Genomic DNA, 6,205 nt, shown 5'->3' on the forward strand with positions numbered 1-6,205 from the left:
CATTTACATGGATGGTTCGAAATCGGGTGACTCTTTAGGTTCTGCCGTGGTTTGCTGTGGCTCGGTAGTTGCTCACAGGATCCCCTCTACAGTTTCTGTGTTCACTGCCGAGCTGTATGCTATTTCTCTTGCCCTGGATCATGTAGAAGCTATGCAGTACAGTAATTGTACTATTTACACTGATTCTCTTAGCTCTCTACTGGCCCTGGAATCGCTTAACGTTAGTTCTCACCCTGTTCTCATCGATACTCAACACCGATTGGCCCACTTTTCTCTATCTTCTATTTCCATCCAGTTTTTCTGGATCCCTGACCACGTCGGTATTCACGGGAATGAGCTCGCTGACACTGCAGCTAAGTCCATCTGCTCTGGTGCTATCATGGCCGTGCCTGTCCCATACATGGACTACGGTCCTGTCTTCAAGGCGCGGATTTGTGCCAGTTGGCTGTCGACTTGGAGTGAGCAACGCCATAACAAGCTTTTCCAGATAAAACCTTCTATTGGTCTTTGGCCATCTTGCTTCCATAAGGATCGGAAGCAGTAAGTAGTCCTGGCAAGGCTACACATTGGTCATAGTTTTTTAACCCATCATTTTCTTTTATCAGGTATTGACCCACCGATGTGTAGCCATTGTGACACTCAAGTCACAATAGCCCACATTTTACTGTTGTGCCATCGTTACGACCTTGAGCAGCAGCACCATTTTAGACACATTTTTTTCTAAAAGTTTACCCCTAACGCTGGACAGTGTCATTGGTAATGGTGACACTGTCCGATTAGATTGTATTTTTAATTTTTTACACACTATACGTCTTTTTTAATTCTATATAAATCTTTTACCGACAAATTATGTACAATTCAACTCAGTGTGTTATAATTTCCATAGACTCAGAAAATATAACTAACACATATTAAATAATGTTATGGTAACAATTAAAATCAGTGTTACTATACATCAGAAGATTTGTCCTGAAAATGATGCTTATTTCATGTTTGGCTTTATAAATCTGTTGAGTTTAAATGATCTTTCTAAATAACAATTTCTGTTGTTTCCTATTTCTCTAGTGAAGCTTGTTTGCTTGGTTTATTTCAGCCTATTTATAACAAGAGTCACGTGGTTGATATTCAAGACCACTGATCAACTCGATAAACTTTGGTTTTAGAAAATATACAGTTTAGTTGTTTGTAATTAAGCACAAAGCTACACAATAAGCTATCTGTGCTCTGCCTACCACCGGTATCGAAACCCGGATTCTAGCGTTGTAAGTCCGCAGACATACTGCTGTGCCACTGTGGAGCTAGAAAATATACAGGACAAGACGTCAAGTTTTAGAAAAGGTTTTGAACTTTTGTTTTAATGTAGAACATTCTATATGACTGGTGGTTTACTTAAAGAAGAGGGTGATCAGTGTGGCAGAAAAGTTTTATTAAAACAAAATTTTAACAATTTTATTATAATACATTATCGCTATCTATGTATTTATATTATACTTAATATCGAAAATATATATTTCAAGCTCTACATAATTATAATGCTCTCTATACTTTAACTAGAGCATTTGTATGTCACTGAATTTAAAAGTCAGTTAACATAGTTCTTTCACTTTACTTAATGATACAACACACTAAATGTGTATTCACGATATTCTATTTCTCAATATTTGCCAGATCATGTACATTTCAGTTAGCTTATACTTCTTGCCTACTATCTATTCAATACACGACATACAGCAAATAGTCAAAAGTTCAGACTGTATCAGTCGGCTTAGAATAATATTTCAAAATGAAAGATCGATTAAATCCTACTTTTAACATCTATTTAGACATCAACATGTAGAATATATATGATATTTCATTATACAAAGAATGGTAAGAGAGTTTAGTTTTTCTGGGTAGTGTTGATAATTTTGATCACAAGTTCAGTCTACAACAAACAGTCTAATTTTTATTTTTAAATATTAACAAGCTTCTGATCACATATTGTAATTATTCATCGACGTTTCAGTGTAAAATCACAATATCTAAATAAGACAGTTGTCACACATATTGAAACATTTATTCATAAATTAATATACCATTTACGAAAATATCTTAGTTTATAAAGTACTGATCTATGCATGTTTAGCTTAATCTTTTATGATAAATTACACCTCATGAATATCAGTTTTTAACAAGTCTCCATTTATATTTCTTACATAAAACTCATGTTTCATCATAATGCTGTGATTATTTTCTGCAAGTAAGATTACACACACTTAACGAACATACTAAAACATTTATTAGCAAAATTTTAAGACACACTACTATACTACAAACATCTTAGCTTATGAAATACTGTATTATTTTTCATACAACCCTTGTATGTTATACTCATACTACTATTTCAGTTAGAGTTTATATTTTTTATTTGTGTAAATGAACATTGAATTTATCACAAGACAATTTAACATAGATTTTGAAACATTGTAATGTATCATCTTTTACCCTTATACAAAGAACATCAAATTTTATTACTGGTTATAGTAGCTGCCTCATTCAAATAATTGATAATAAAAACTGATATATGTTATAATAGTTTTCTCGTTGACTTGTGAAAGCAGAACAGCAAGTGTTCTATGGAACATTGTCTGCCTAAAGTAACACTATCTTTAGTAATGATAACATCTTTGGCCGATAGAAATACTGTAAAAAGTACGCAAGTGAAATGATATATTTTGTCAAGAACATAGTCAAATGGATCGCATAAAGACAAACTAATGAAAGTGAATGATATTTAAATAACTGTCATTTTCAGACAATAATTGTATGCTTAAATATAGAAACTAAAACTATAATCAAAATTGGCTGTGTATTCACTTGTCCATTATCATAAGAAACAATAAATTGAAATATTTTGTCAAAAACATAATTATATGGATAGTGTAAGGATAAACTTGTGAAACAGTAAGATTGTCATAAGGTTGCATGTCAAATGTATTAGTGAAGTGTTTTATACATAAAATGGCCATATTAGCTTTAGAACATAATTAAATCTAAGCATTAATCAGATATTGAGACCTCTGTGGTGATCTCATCATTATTTTGGTTCCCCTTCGTAGATGTCATCGTGTTTGACATCATGTATGCCTGTCATGGCAGTCTAGAAATGTACCCTCTGATGCCACTTTTTGGAATAATTTGTCAAGAACATAGTTATATGGATAAAGACAAACTTATGAAAGTGCATGATATTTAAATAAGCGTCTTTTTCAGGACATTATTGTAAAAAGTATGCTTAAATATGAAAATTAAAACTATAATCAGTATGTTAAATCAAAAATGGTTATGTATTTTCTTGTCCTTTATTGTAAGAAACAACAAATTGAAATATTTTGTCAAAAATATAGTTATATGGATAGTATAAGGACAAACTGGTGAAACGGTAAGGTTGTCATAAGTTTACATGTTAAATAAGCGTCCTTTTCAGGACAATAAGTGATTTATATATAAAAGGTCAGGAAATGTGAAAAAGTGTGATTAAATATAGAACTAATGAATTAGTGAAATATTTTATATACATAAAACGAATGTATTAGTTTTAGAATATAATTAAATCTAGTCATCAATTACATGTTGAAACATTTATGGTGATCTCATCATGATGGTAGTTCCACTTCGCGGGCGTCATCGTCTTTTAAATCATGTCCCCCTGTTGTGGTGGCCAAGCAATGCATCTCTAGCAACGTGCCTTCTGGTATACCTTCATCTATGTCATCATCTCTGGTGACATCATCACATAGCACCAACATTCTCTGCTGACACTTTGTGTAATTATGGTATCATCGTCTCTCTCATTGCCTGAGGTCGACACATGTATGGCAAGTGGCTCCCTAACTACTCACCACCAACTTTGGAACAATTCTTACGTAACCAAATAATGTGAGTTGACCATCGCTTTTATAAAGCAACTACGACCGAAAGTGCGAGATTTTTTCTGACGGTAATGGGGCACTAGCCATTGGATTCACAGTTTGGTCCACTAACCACTAGGCCACACAGGGTTCTAATATCCTAGGCTAAATCCATAAAAATACATTGTTAATATTTATCTAAAGGGGCAAGTTTTATTACTAGTAATACTTTTATTAGCATTAGTGTCTCATGATAGATCAGCGATAAGTTGAAGGACTTACAAAGCTAAAATCCAGGATTAGATCCTCATGCTGTAGACATAATGAAGATAGTCCATTGTGTAGCTTTCCACTAGAAAACAACACAAACACCAAATTATCGTTAGATCATCAGGAGCACCTAACTACACAGCTTGTTTATTGTAATTACTTTTGTTGTTTTAATTCATTTAATTTCATAAAGTTAAGAATTGATGATTATTAGAGAATTATTTATTAAAATTGTTACCAACATAATGAGGTTATCTATTAACTACATCAAAGTCACAGAGTCAAAATAAATATGTCATATATAAACTGCAGGCTTATAAATACTTAGATCCAATAGTCGATCTCTTACAATCTATAAACTCTACGAAATCAACCAGGCTAAGGAAAATTAATGAAGTCAATTTTTTTCTAACATTACAGATACTCAATTCGATTTTTTCCTTTGAAAACAATATTCCTCATATATTATGTTCCAATAGCTTATTTGTACACCTCTAGCACTTTTAAAATATTTTAGCACTATCTATAATAAATATCTTATAATAATATCTTATAAATACTTATCTATTTATAATATGTTTTAAGTTTTTCTTTAAATATTGTTATCGTTGGATGTTCTGTACTTTAATTGGAATTTCGGACGTTGGAGCTGCTGGTGCACTATTAAAGTGGCAACCAACTACAATAATTCGGTTAGACAAGAATAGCCCAAGAGTTTGCAATGGGTAATGTTGTTTAGCTACATTCCTTCTTGTCTGTTCGTTCTAAATTGCCATTGGTTATGCGCAGATAACTCTTTTTGCATCTTTGCGCAAAATTTCTTAAACAAACTATACTTAAATACTACATACAAGATTTATGAAATTATGCCTTCCATTCCTTCATAATTAAAGTTTGTGAATGTGATTATATTGATTTTTCTCTACAGGCTCATGTGCTATAGAAGTGACATTCTTGATAAATGACACACTTGATGTTCCTTCTGAGCACCAACAGAAAGTAATTGAAACAGAGCTGCGTTACGAGATATCTCAGAAACTGGGAGTTCATCTTTCAAGAATTCTAAATCTAACTCTGTTGTCTAGTAAGTCTCATTTATTACCTAATAAATCGAATTCATTTAGTTACCTTATTTATGAATATGTTTTGTTTCGAGTTTTATGCCTAAGTGCAAAATTCGTTATTTCAAATCATAATTAAACCCATCTCGCGAGCTCTGCGATTATTCGTAAAACTAAGTAAAATTTATAAAGGTCACGGTTTTTTTCTTTGTGTTGCAACCTTGAACTCACAGCCCATTGACTTCTTTTTATTTCCTGTATCAATATTACTGTATGTATTTAAGGAGTCACGCTTTTTAAACGAAAAATATACAATCGGAATGTTGTTTCTTGTACTAAAATAAATATAATTTTTTTCTACATATAGAAAGAGAGTGCGTAATTTGATATATTATATCTAAACGTAGGGTCCAATGCTGTTACGTTTTTGTTTCATCCGGAAAACAAAGAAGATACTAAAGCCGTCCGAGTGAAAAAACTATCCAGGCTGTTTTCCAACGAAGGACTGATGCTTAACAATGCAACTCTAACTAACAGGCCGATTGGAGCACTGAAACATTCGTTAGTTCTCAGATACATTCCATTAAACTTTGAAAAAGGTATGTTCGAAGATATAACTTATAATGCTTAGTTTCTAAACTTACTTTCTCCAGGAAAAAATTGGTGATGACAAATAGAATGGTTTCAATCAAATAATCAGTTCGGTAGAAATGCACTACAGATTTTCGTTAAATTTGCTAAGGACTTCAGACTTAAAAACAGAAACATGCGAAATATTGCACAACTAATGGGTTCAACTATGACCGAGATCAGCTGTTAGATAATTAATAACTTGTATGAGCTGTAAGGGCAGGTAATAGAAAGTTATCATTTGGCACGAACAAAAAAAACCATTATGTTTGTTACGAAATTTATATATATTCCTACGTTATTTTAAGTAATACCACTTATTCTTTGTAATCAAGTACAAAATTAATAACACAT

General features: G+C 32.3%; 1 long non-coding RNA gene across 1 annotated transcript in view; it reads left to right on the plus strand.

The window, feature by feature from the left end:
- LOC111085270 overlaps positions 1–5,163 on the plus strand; it is a 23,600-nt gene extending 18,437 nt beyond the window's left edge. The window contains exon 3 of the long non-coding RNA XR_002610106.1: positions 5,089–5,163. This is a non-coding gene — a long non-coding RNA (uncharacterized LOC111085270). The remainder of the gene's footprint in view (positions 1–5,088) is intronic.
- Positions 5,164–6,205: the final 1,042 nt, after the last annotated feature.

This window comes from Limulus polyphemus, unplaced genomic scaffold (assembly GCF_000517525.1).
Source record: "Limulus polyphemus unplaced genomic scaffold, Limulus_polyphemus-2.1.2 Scaffold14, whole genome shotgun sequence".
NCBI classification, from domain to species: domain Eukaryota; kingdom Metazoa; phylum Arthropoda; class Merostomata; order Xiphosura; family Limulidae; genus Limulus; species Limulus polyphemus.